Here is a 13,316-nt window from a genome sequence, read left to right as displayed (position 1 = left end):
TTTTTTTTTAAAGTTTATTTATTTTGAGGGAGGGGAGGGGCAGATGGAGAGGGAGAGAGAGAGAATCCCAAGCAGGTCCCACACTGTCAGTGCAGAGCCCGACACGGGGCTTGAACCCACAAACTGTGAGATCACGACCTGAGCTGAAATCAAGAGTCGGTCATTCAACCAACTGAGCCATCCAGGTGCCCCAAGGATAAAAGCGTTATACTGAGTGAAGAAAACTAGACACAGAGTGTTTAAATAGTATAGCAGTCAATAATTAGTGACATTTCTAGTGACAGAAAGCAGATCAGTGGTTAAATGGGTAGGAGGTGGGAGAGTGGTATTGATCGCAGAGGGGCATAGAGATGCTTTGTGAAGTGATGGAAATGTCCTATATGTTGATTAGGATGGTGTGTATACAATGGTGCACATACATCAAAACTCACTGAAATCTGTACTTTGAAGGGGTTCATTTTGATGTGCACAATCTATACCTTAATAAAATTGACTCAAAAAGTGTTTTGTGCTTGAGTCTCATAATTTTTCCTTGCATTGTTTGCATATGGTCTGTATATGGCTTGTATATGGCTTGTATATGGTCTGTATATGGCTTGTATATGGTCTGTATATGGCTTGTATATGGTCTGTATATGGCTTGTATATGGCTTGTATATGGTCTGTACATGGCTTGTATATGGCTTGTATATGGCTTGTATATGGCTTGTATATGGCTTCTTTATGGTCTGTATGTGGCTTGTATATGGCTTGTATATGGTCTGTATATGGCTTGTATATGGCTTGTATATGGCTCATATATGGTTTGTATATGGCTTGTATATGCCCTGTTTGTATTGATGCTACCTGCAAGTGTTGAAGCCTCACTAACAAGAAATTCCAAGCCCTGGGAAGGATAAATCTTCTTCCTCATTTTGATCATGAAAGCTCGTGGAAGATTTTCAATTTTGAGGAAAAGGAATAAAGTCACTTGGGTCCAAATTTCCGTCCCGTAGAAGCTTTGATTAGCATCCCATCCTCAAGGTGGAGGGATTAAACTCAGACAACAGTGACAATAACGGCCATGGAGAATCAAAAAAGTCCTTGAGTACTGAAGTGCTCAGATCATGTGTCTATTACCAGAATGGGGAAGAACAAAGCGTTCTTCTAGACTGACAAAGGGTTGCATCCCCTACCTTTTCAACCACTGGCACCACTAATCCATTCTGTGTCTTCCTGCTCTCACTGAGCCTGAAGTGAGATGGAAGTGAAAGCTTAAGTTCTTCTCAAGTCTTTCCTGCTCTGGAAGTTGTGTGTGGTCTTCTAGATCCCCCCCGTGATGTGTGAGAGTGTTTTGAAGCTCATTCCCCAAAGTAACTCTCTCCCCAGATTTTCCTCCCTGGTTTTTGGCATGTCTACTGTTTGCCTTAACTTAAGTCTTTTGCCCCAAGTAGGAAGAGCTTGTCCATTTACCTTTCAATGTTTTTCAAGGAAAGCCTTCTACTTAGCTGCCAGTTCACCATGAGAGAGTTACAAGGCAGGTGAAACAAAGACAATTGTAGAGATGTCAAGCCAAACACAGTTCTTTGAAAACAAAGTCTGCATTCCTTCCTCTGGAGCCAGGTACCCACAACAGGAATGTAGGCTGCTGGGACAAAGGTGAAGTTTAAAATGTCGTAAAACTCTCCCCCCATGGTTAAGCTGCCTTATTCTGACTCATCATTCTCCTGGTGGCTGTAAACCTTAGACAAAGTGGATTCTGACTTTGGCTACTATCAGTATTTTTGTGGAGGGACTGTCCTTTGGAGCTCCCTCCTCTGCCATTTCCACTGGTATCGCCTCCAGGCTTCCTCAAAACGTCTGACATTTTAAAGCAATTAAATAGCTTATATGTACCAATTTAGTCCTCACGATTTTTCTTGATAGATACTACTTTTTTTCTGTTGCAACAGCTGAAGATAGACGTTAAAGATAGACACACGCAGGGTCACACAACCAGCCAAGTGGAGAATCCAAGTTGAAACAGAGTTTCATCTGCCTCCTGATCATGATGTCATAGTGGCCAACTGTAGAAAGAAGGCAGCAGGTTTTCAAAGACCAGGGATTATAAGAACATGGTAAGATTTTTAAAAACTCTTGCAATATTCCTGTGTTTGAAGTGATTGACAGTAAAATTACAAAACTGAAAATATACGTAGGAAGCTTAGTGGCCTATTTCATGCCCAGGGATCAATGGAGAAAAGCTCTAAAAAATGCAGTCGATAGTGGCAGTCTGGGGAGAAAAGAAAGACAGTTGAGCCCCTGGGTCATTGTGGGGAAGACTGAGGGGTCCTGGGAAGCCCCCAGAGTGGGGCGGTGCTCTCTTCTGGTTGCCCCCTCTGCAGACAGCCCCGCCCAACTTGCTCCCTAGGCTTGCACGATGGAGAAGCTTCCCCATTTTCTGGCAAAAGCCCCATTCTCTCCTGCACATGCGTTCCCCCTCTCTTCCTTCCTAGGAAAGTGCCTACACAACTTCAGGTGTTGGTGTGAATGTTCCTTCTTCCAGGACTCCTCCTCTGATTCCCACAGCACAGCTGAGAGCCATGATATGAAGATAGCCTTCACTTTGACTCTTCTTCCTCTCCCATTCCATGTTAAACTAGTGACAGAGTCCCATCTGTTCAGACTGTTACTACTGTCATTCCCTTCTCCATTCCCTTTTTGCTGTTGTGTTATGGCCTTCATAACAGGATTCACCTGGAGCCTATTCTTTCCTCAATATGGAACAATTCATTGCATTCAATCCACTGAAATGGAACCTTAATAACAATGGATTAGAGAAGAAAGCTTTGCCTCTGCTCCTTCGAGTAAAGGAAGGCTGCTATTCCAGGGCTGGGATGCTGAAGCTGCTTGGAGGGATGAAGGAAGAAGGATGGAGGAGCTGAAGGAGAGGCTGTGTTAAGCACTTCAACCTGGGGGAAGATGCAGAGGAAGGAGTTACCTGATAAAACTGCAGAAGGAAGGATTGTGTAAAGTCAAGAAGAGGAGCCCCAAGAGAAACGCATCCCCTGGTCGGGGCCTGAAGGGCGGGGGGGGGGAGTCAGATTGGATGCCTGTGCTCAAAGAGGGGAGATATTGCTGGGGGTGGGGGGAGGTGGTTCATGGAGCCCCAGACAGGGTGGGAGGTGGGTTGTGGACCCAGGAGTTCAGTGGCACGTCATCCTGACAAGCCCGGGGTCACTGTTCCAGGAACAGCCTGGGACCCAGCCCTTGGGGTTAGAGGCACAGAACATCTTCTGCCTGAGCTGAGGTGGTTTCTGATCATTAAAGTCCAGATGGGCAGCAGTTGAGAGGTGAAAAGCTTAATCACACGAGAGAAGGGATCAAACAGCACTGGAAGTCTTGGCACCACTCAGAGGTGGGCGGGGGAGGAGTAAGAGCGAGTTTTCGAAGATACCAGTCTCCTCAAGGAAGGAAAAAACCCAGCTTTCAGAGATTTAGACATACGCCCAAATGTTGAAGATCCAAGGTTAGGAAGAGGAGGTCTTATGAATTTCCCAAGGATATATGCTCACATAGAACAAGGAAGTGAGACACTCGTAATAACCTCCGTACTCCCCTCCTGGTCCCAGAAAGTTCCTCCCCCAAACAGAAGTCTGAATGCAGGTCTGAAGGCAGTCTGAGGAGGACCTTCTGCTCAGGTCCACCGGGGTCCCCGGGTCCCCATAATTTCAAAATCATTGGAATAGGTTTAGCATGGCAGGTATAATCGGGCATAATTGGAATCATACTTTCTTTTTCTTCTTTTAACTATCAAGTAATTTTTTGGCATGCCGCTTGCCCGTGGCTTACAAGCCTGTCTTCTGTCCCGCCTCCTGCCACTCAGGTGCCACCGCTGGGCTTTATGGCGTGTTAGGTGGGGGGCCCTCTTTTTGGCACTCCTGTTATTCTGACGCCCTCCGTTCTGGGCTGCTCCTCAGAAGTCAGCCAGCAGGCACAGACCCAACTGCGCTCACCCGGGAGGCCTGAGTGAGCAGCTCAGTCAGAACACGAGCTACCAGGTGAAAGCCAGATGGCAAGACTGTGCTTATTTGGCATTGTCTCCCTACAAGTAGGTGCACAACAGTTGTACAAAACAACAGAGGCCCCCTGCTAATGGTGATAGTGATAGTAATAATCACACCTAGTGGTTTGAGCTTCAGGTTTTTATTTATTTTTTTCAGTACCAAAAACCTGAGGCTATAGACGTGATGGGACTTGCTCAGTCCTTGGTCTTCTTGCCGTATTAATTATCTCCTCCAGTGACCTCATGTCATGGCTCTAAATACCCTCTGTATATGGACGACTTACAAATCTTTGCTTTCCTCTCTGAACCCTCCTCTGGCCTCTCTTTCTCGCCATTTGAATGGGCATCTCAAATTCAACAAGTCCAAAAACAAATTGATTTCGTATCCCATCTCACACCATCATACCGTCCACACAAGCCGCTCCCAGCCTCACCACCCCTTATTCTATTTCTCTCTGTCTTTCTCATATCACTGAGTGTCTTATATTTCCTGAATATTCCTCCTCTCCTTCCCCTGCTTCCCACAGCCCTCCCCCCCAACACACATACACACGCACACACCCACATGAGTTTGGGTCCCCAATCCCCTACCTCTGTAAAGCTATTCTTTCATTTGTTTAAAAGGTGGTTAAGATTCAAGGGAGCTTCCATTGAAAAAAAAAAAATACCTTCAGTGCACTGAAAACTTTTAGTGTTTGGTATATTCCCTCCATCTAACCTCATTTTCTCTACTAGATTGCTAACCCCTCTGGGGACTTATGTTCACATGGTTTTTCCAGAGTGCCTAGGACAGGACTGGGCCAAGGGTAGGAGCTCACGAAGCAGAAGTGAACTGATTGTTGCCCGATGTGCAGATATTTCTCTTAATGCCCAAGCAGAGGGAGAGTTGATGTGAGCTCTCTCCCACGTGAGCTAGGAAGACGTGGGTTTAGTTTAATAGTTCATTAAACATATTTTGAGAAGCACCATTTTCCAGGGCTGGGCAATGGAAATTAACTGAAACCTTGAGGCAGTGGCTCAAGAACACATAATTCCCTACATCGCAATCTCTCAGTCCTGGTACAGTGGGACCCACAGTGCCACAGAGAGACTCAGGACAACCTGAGCCCTGGGGCTGAGAAAGAAGCAGTCAAGGTGGGTGTAAGAATCTCACAGGCCATTCTATCAACCGGCTACTGAAGTGCGCAGTGACCGCCCTGAGGGAAAACTAGCTGAAAAAGACGACAGAGAGTACCCCAGAAAGGGAAAGGGCAGAAGATGCCAGAGGGCACAGACCTTGAACCCTACACCCAGGATAAATGAAATGATTAAATTCCAGGAAAAGAGACACAAGACAAAGTCATGAAAACAGAGGACTTTTCCCCAACACCAAGCTCTGAGGCTACAATTTCCACTACCCCTTAGCTCTCCACACTTGCCCAGAGGGTACCCCAAAGAGTCCTCCTCATAAAGGGGCCGCCTCCCCCTCTGCCAGTTGCTTCCCCTTGAACTGGCCATCACCGCATTCAAAGCGATTAAAAGTTAGTGCTTAGAGTTAAGCAGAATTGCGTATGAATCCCAGCTCTGCCACTTAGTAGAAATGACACATTTGTGAGAGATTTAACGTTGCTGGGCCTCAGTTTCTCATCAGAAAAGGGAATGATAATGATGTTGTCATGATACTTAAATGAGATAATACATACAAAATCGAGCACGGTGCCTGACACACAGTGACTATCCAGTGCCTGGTCGCAATTTTATCATTATTAGTATCACTATTATTTCGTGGTTGGGCCCAATGGCACAGGGCCCGGTTCACTGCCAACAGTCACTTCTTTGTGTGTTTTCTTTTTTTTTTTTTTTTTAATTTTTAAAATGTTTATCCATTTTTGAAATACAGAGCCTGAGTGGGGGAGGGGCAAAGAGAGAGGGAGACACAGAATCTAAAGCAGGCTTCAGGCTCTGAGTTGTCAGCACAGGGCCCGACGCGGGGCTGGAACACACGAACTGTGAGATCATGACCTGAGCTAAAGTCGGACACTTAACTGACTGAGCCACCCAGGTGCCCCTCTGTGTGTTTTCTAACATGGAGTTCCTGGAGTGTTTGAGATCTTCCATAACTATGTATTAAATACACGGGAATACCCCTGAGGGGTCCTGTGTCCAAAACACCTCTGAGGACGCCTGGCCGGCTCCGTCTGTAGAATGTGCGACTATTGATCTCAGGGTTGTGAGTTCGAGCCCCACTTGGGGTGTAGAAATTCCTTTAAAAAATAAAATCTTAAAAAACAAACAAACAAACAAAACACCTCAGTAGGAATTAGCTTCTCAAATTCCTTTCTCGGCCATGGCAACAGTGTAAGGAAATGGCACTGACTTCCGGGGTCAAGCGGGAGCCCCGAGGAGCTAGGAAAGGGCAAAGACCCCCTCTCCGAGGTGCCCTGATGCCTCGTCTTCCTCAGATTCTCTGCAGTGTGTTGTATGTGGATACACTCCTTGAGTCCTGACTACAAAAGCAATTGGAAAACCCTCAGACTTGGCTTTCTGAAAAGATTCCTGCTAAGTCACTTCTCCTCTAGCTGAAGATGGCCTCGTGTTTTCCTCTCATCCTCTCAGTGGGTGGGTTTGCCATAAATAGTATGAGATGGGGAGGAATTTGGGCTGGGCATAGGGCTGGGGGGAATACGTTTGGAAGCCCCACCCCCATCTCCAAGTGTGCCCCAACCACCCAAAATTATGGTGGAGACTAAAGCAATTGTACGGTGTGGTCGCAACAGCACAGGGCCCTGAGATTCCCCTTCCCCTCAGGTCACACCTTCTCAGAGCTCTGTTTCCTCACCCCGAAAATAACCAGCCTGTCACCTCCCTCAGAGGTTTGTGGTTGGGAGCTAATGAGATCACGTACCCTTGTTCTGACCCCTGGCACCCAGGGGTTTGGTCTCCTGAACTGCACTCTAACCAGCCCCTTCCCCTCCATCCTACACATTGCTGCCAGAACATTCAGCTCCCTCCTGGGAAACGGAACTCCTAGTGCTTTGGGCAATGACAAGAATCCTTCTCAGGTTCTGAGAGAGAGGAATAAAAGCTGGCGGTGAGGGGGTGGGGGTCAGCCGGGAGGCCGAAAGAAGAAATAATACTCAAGAAACCCCCAGGAGAAAGAGAGTTGTTGCAGGACCAAAGAAAATGGAAGACTGCCTTGCAAACTGGTCCTGGTCACCTTCTGGCAGAACCAAAGAAGGCAGATGTTTTTCCTTAAAGAACAGAGTCCTGGGGCGCCTGGGTGGCGCAGTCGGTTAAGCGTCCGACTTCAGCCAGGTCACGATCTCGCGGTCTGTGAGTTCGAGCCCCGTGTCAGGCTCTGGGCTGATGGCTCGGAGCCTGGAGCCTGTTTCCGATTCTGTGTCTCCCTCTCTCTCTGCCCCTCCCCCGTTCATGCTCTGTCTCTCTCTGTCCCAAAAATAAATAAAAACGTTAAAAAAAAAAAAAAAAAAAAGAACAGAGTCCTTGGATCACTCTGCTTTCTCTAGAAGTCCGCACGCTCTTCTCCCTAGCGTCTGCAGCCCAACTCTCAGGGTGCAAAGCCTCTTCAGCATACTGCCTTACTCACAAGGCTGTATCCACAACTGTAAGAGTCTATGCAGTAGAATCATATCAACTGTGGTTCAAATCCCAGCTCTTCCATTTATGAAGAGTCTCAGCTTCAACATGTACAGGTGGGGATGATCGCTAATCCCCAGACTGGTAAGGAATCCTAAGATGTGCAAGGTGCTCGGCGCGCCGAAGTACTTAGCTCTAGGCTAAAACCCCACAAATGTGGTTCTGTCCCCAGGACGCGATCTCATTGCGCAATCCAGCCGGATCCTTCTTGTCATGCCAGACGCCCGCAGTCAATCTCACACCATGCTTCCCATCCTGGAGCCTCCCTCTACTCTGGCCCCCAGTCTGTCATAAACCAGTTAGACATACTAGCTGTATGCCAGCAACTGCCCTAGTAGCTTTACATATATTGACTCTATAAACATAACGAGCTTATGCAGTGGACGCTATTACAATCTCCATGTTACCTTTCAGGAAATGGAAGCTTAGAGAAGTTACTAATCTGCCCAAGATCAGACAGCTACTAGGAGACTCAGCAGGGATTCAAAATGCAGAATGCCTGGCTCCGTAGAGGATCTTCTTACCCAGTAAGCTACATGCGTCCCTCCTCCCCTTTCAATAACTGAAAGCAAGCTTATCCTGTGTCCCTGCCTTGCCTCCCTCGTCTCTTGCACACTGATCGGCCTCTCAGGCTTTCCTTGAAGAAATCAGTGCTCTAGAATATTTTTAACATTCAACTTATTAGTATCTGCTCAGACAACAAAGAGTTACATATATGCTTCAAATGAAAAAGAAACGGGAAAAATGCTAAATGAGTCCCTCTTGTGTCCAAGTCACTGGGTCATCGCTTTACACACATCATTTGGCGTAGTGATTAAAAGCTGCATGGGTAGACCTTGAAGGCGTTATGCTGAGTGAAATAAGCCACACAGATACTTCATGGTGTCACTTATATGTGGAATCGGAAACAAACAAACAAACAAAAAGTCCAATTTATAGAACAGAGGGTGGAAAAGTGGTTGGCAAAACGGTACAAACTTTCAACTATAAGATGAAAGTTGCAGGGGCACCTGGGTGGCTCAGTCAGTTACATGTCCATCTCTCAACTTCGGCTCAGGTCATGACCTCATGGTTTGTGAGATCAAGCCCCATGTCGGGCTCTGCGTTGACAGCTTGGAGCCTGCTTGGGATTCTCTCTCTTCCTCCCTCCCTCCCTGCCCCTCCCCTGCTTGTGTGTGCATGTGCTGTCTCTCAAAATAAATAAAAGAATTTTTTTTTAATGGTGTGAAGATCGAATGTAAACCACAGAGACTATAGTTGACAACACCATATTGTATAATTGAAATTTGCCCAGGAAGTAAGTAGGACTTAAATGTTCTCACTTCCCTCTCCCCCCAAAAAGATAAATATATGAGATGAAAGATATGTTAATTATCTAGATGGAAAATGGCAAAATCTTTTCGCAACATGTGTTTATATGTATATCAAACCACCATGATGTATACTTTAAAGACTTTCCAATTTTGTCAATTATAATTCTATAATGCTGAAATGTAAACAAACAAACAAACAAACAAACAAAAACCTGCCTGGGCTTTGGGGACAGGCCCAAACTGAAATCTCAGCTCTGCTCTCTAGCATTTTGACCTTGGTGACTCACTTAACCTTTCTCAGCCTCCATTTCCAAACCTGTAAAATGGGCAGAAGGATGCTTCAAGGAGAAAACAGTCCAGGGTCAGTGTCTCCGAGTTTTCCTCAAAGAATCACCTCGGTCCTCCAGAACCAGAAGACACATGGGACCCAAGCAGTGTCACTCACCCACCTGCTCACATCAAAGGGCCTCCGTAACCAGGGCAGGGCTATGGGAAGATCTCCACCCATCTCCAGGGGTGCCAGACAGCCACCTCTCAGCTAGAGCCACAGAAGGAGGGCAGAGCCAGTCACCTGCCGGCCCCCTGAGCTATGGAAAAGGACTTATCTGACATTTCTATATCCACATATGAGGTATAGAGGCAGTCTTAGAAAAGATGATTGCTTTTGCTACTTAAAAGATGGTATGAGCTCAGAGAAGAGCAAATGAAAAGCCCCTGGGGTTCAGTACTGATGGTTTTATTCCTCCTGGCGGCTAGTGTTTGAATCTTTTGAATTCCTGTTATTCTATAGTATAAAATTAGCCTAGAGCATTTTTTTGTCTTCATTAAAGATGGCTCTTTTTCTCCTTAGACGATAGCAGTAATAAGGACTGTTGTTTTCTAAGCACTTGATCCGTGTTGTAAACACTGCAAATATATTATCTGAAGTCCTCACAAAAGCCAACTATAATAGGCAAACGCATATGGTGCTTATTGTGCTAGACAATGGGAAGTCTCGAAGGGTTCCAACTGCCCAAGGACGCTCAAAAAGTAAGAAATACATTTCTTTATCTATTTTTTAAGCCTACATATTTATTTTGAGAGAGACAGAGACAGCATGAGTAGGGGAGGGACAGAGAGAGAGAGAGAGAGAGAGAGAATCTTAAGCAGACTCTGCACTGCCAGCACAGAGCCCAACATGGAGCTTGAACTCACGAAACTGCGAGATCATGACCTGAGTTGAAACCCAGAGTCAGATGCTTAACTAAGCCCCCCAGGCAACCTCACTTCTATCTGTTAAAAACACTGCCTTTGTAGTTAAAAACCTCACAAGGAAAGCCCAGATGGCTTCACTGGTGAACTCTGTGAAACATTTCAGGAAGGTATACTACTAATTCTAGAAAAAGTCTTCCAGAAAATTGAAGAGGAGTTCATTTGTCCTAAACCATTTAATGGAACCAGCAATACTCTGATATCAAAACCAGATAAAGACATTACGACAAGAGCATCTGATCTGTGACATCTGTTCCCATCTCTAGAACTTCACATGCACTTTTCTCTCATTATAGAATGCCAATGACCTTGATTCTGCTTAACCCAACCCTACCATTCTTTACATTATACCTCCTCTATCAATTGTTGCTCTCTTCTTCTGGTCCAATGCTTCTTCTGAACAGGTTTTAGTCTTATTAGGTGGAATATACTGTGAAACTCTCTGAAAGTAATTGAGTCCTATAGCAGTGATATATGATTTAGCTGACTCAAGGAATCCAACACAACACAGGAGTGTGCCGTGCACTTGTAAGCCTGTAGGACAAAGCCCGATGCCAGGGCTCAGTGGGGCAAGTGGTAGCGTCACACGTAGAAAGTTGAACACCCAGAGAAAATGTGGAATCTGATGGTGGCTCCCACCTCTGCTTCACTTAGATCCTTTGCCTTCTCTGGGAGAAGCAAGGTCACCTTTTCCTTGTGCAAGTTCCTTGGCTGAGGCCCTGCATTGGCGGTGGAATGGAGTGGGGGGAGGAAGCACAACACCCACTCTCTTAGAGGCAGGGCCTCCCAATATAGGTAAATGAACTGCACCTTTCATAGTCTAGGACATAACTCACAGAGTAGGAGACTAGAGAGGAGATCACAGCTTCTTCTCCACCCCATATCCTGTCTTGTGCTCCATTACTGAACCCTCTCTGGAGCCTGATTGCCTGCCTCATCATCCTTTCCCTAACATATATGGACTGGCTCCGGTTTCTCCTGTTCCCAGGAGCCCTCCTGGTTCTGTGCTGGTCTTCCACGGAGGGTGAGTCCTATGGCAGGGAGGCAAAGGGGGCAGGGTGATGAGTTCCAGGAGCAAAGTCCTAAAAAGTCCTGACAGCGTTCATGGGCTCTGGGCCCTGAGCCTCTGGTTGCTGCAAACTCCCTTGTCTACCATGGAAACTCTTCCTGGGGATCCTGCCACTGCAGCTGTCCAGGAGCTCCTCCAAACTCTAACTTCAGGAATGGTGTAAGGAAAAGGGATGATGCAGAACCACTGGGGTCTACAGATAGGCATGCTAGAGACCTGTAGCACCTTTTGTTTCAACTAAGACCCAGGTCTTGATAAATAATTCAGAAGAGAGATCCTCCTCCTTCTTTCCCCCGCTGGACAGTGGGTCTTCTCTCTCAGATAACCTAACCCATCCCTACCAGCAAGAAATGTCCATTTCAGCGTCCCTTTCAGAACACTGCAAGCTGATCCTGGAAAGAAGGGAAAGAGCTTCCTGGTAACCCCATGACTCTTAAAACCAGACTCCTTAATAAACCTGGGTTCTACAGGGAGACGCCCAGAGGTCGGAAGAGGGAAATTGCAAAGTCCTGGCCTCAGTTGAGGTCCTGACCTCAATCTCAATATCTACAGCAGCGATCTTCTTTTCTCCCCCCTTTGGTCTCACCCTATGGTTCTCATATAATGTCCAGATCCTACACGGAAATTTATATTTTGCACCTCCTGTGATGAATTTGTTGGCAAGAAATGCAGAAAGAATTTAGGTTCCTGTCAATCCAAATATCCTGACTCTGCGTGTCAGATCAAAGAAGTGTATACCCAACATTTCACTGGCGGTAAGCTGAGGGCAAGAGAAGGAGGGTGAGGGGAGATTGAATTTTATGATTGCTTTGGCAAAAAAAGGGCACTAGATCTGGAGTCAGCACTCTCTAGTCTCACCAGTTCTGGCTTAACTCAGTCAATAGTCTAGGGCTTGTGACTTCCCTTCTCTGAGTTCAAATGTCTCACTTGTGCAACAATTGGGTTTTATGGTTGACCTCCAAATTCCCATCCATCCCTGATAATCAGTGACTGAATCCCTAAGAGAGCACAGCTGTTGCAGCTCCTTTGCTATAAATGTTGCGGGGTGGGGGGAGGTGTTGGGGACACCCAGTTGTCCTGGAAGGAAACCGTCCCTTGTGTGGAGGGGGTTCAAGTCTTGGGCTCTGCCTCAGAGGACAGGAGGGAAGGCAGGGACTCCTTTCTCAGCCACATTCCCTCACATTCCAAGTCTAACCTGGGTCTCTCTGTTATTCTTCAGAATATTCCTATCAATATTCCATTCTGGGCTGCCCAAAAAGATGTGTGGAATATATACGCATCACCAAGTGGGAGAAAAATGTGTTCTTCTGTTGTAATGAAAGCCATTGCAATAGCTTGAACGTGAAGGACCATGTTCCATTCCAACCCTTCCTGCTAGAGAATTTTTAGCCTGAGATACTCAGCTGATTTGCAGGAATCTCCTCCTGACGGCATCCTGCCCATCCTTCCTGAACAAACATCAACATCCAGAAATACCTTCGCCCTCAACTGCCACACACACTGTCTCTTAAGAGCCAAGATGCCCAAGAGAAATGAACTGTGGATGAAGAAGGACTGTGACACAACTTTGAAATGCTGTCTGGGCCCAAGTAACACCCAGTCAGCCTGGTCGTGTGGCTCTGCTTTTCTGGTTAGGGGCCAAACTCCAAGTCTAAGTGGGGGGAGAAGACTGGGGAGTCTTCACTGGGACACCCTGGGCCTCTGAATTGATTCCAGTAGCAACTGTTATTGAATAATGAGACCATATGCAGGGGACCTCATGGGCTGTTTCAGTAGTGGGCCAGATAAGAAGGAAGGGATGCTGGGCAGAGAATGGCCTGGAAAAGGTCCCCAGGTCATTTCTCAAATGTCACAGATTCAATATCCCACCAGGCTAATGACACTCTAGGTTTGGGTAGATCCCAGAAGCAGGGGGAAAGGGGCTGACAAGGAGGCCTGGGCTTTCCAAAGAGCATCTTCTGCCTTCTTGGGGGCTGGCTGAGATGAGTAAGTATGATGAGGACAGTGGGACTGGTTCTGGTCG

Source organism: Prionailurus bengalensis, chromosome D1, assembly GCF_016509475.1.
Source record: "Prionailurus bengalensis isolate Pbe53 chromosome D1, Fcat_Pben_1.1_paternal_pri, whole genome shotgun sequence".
NCBI classification, from domain to species: Eukaryota; Metazoa; Chordata; class Mammalia; order Carnivora; family Felidae; genus Prionailurus; species Prionailurus bengalensis.
This window is presented reverse-complemented; position numbering follows the sequence as displayed.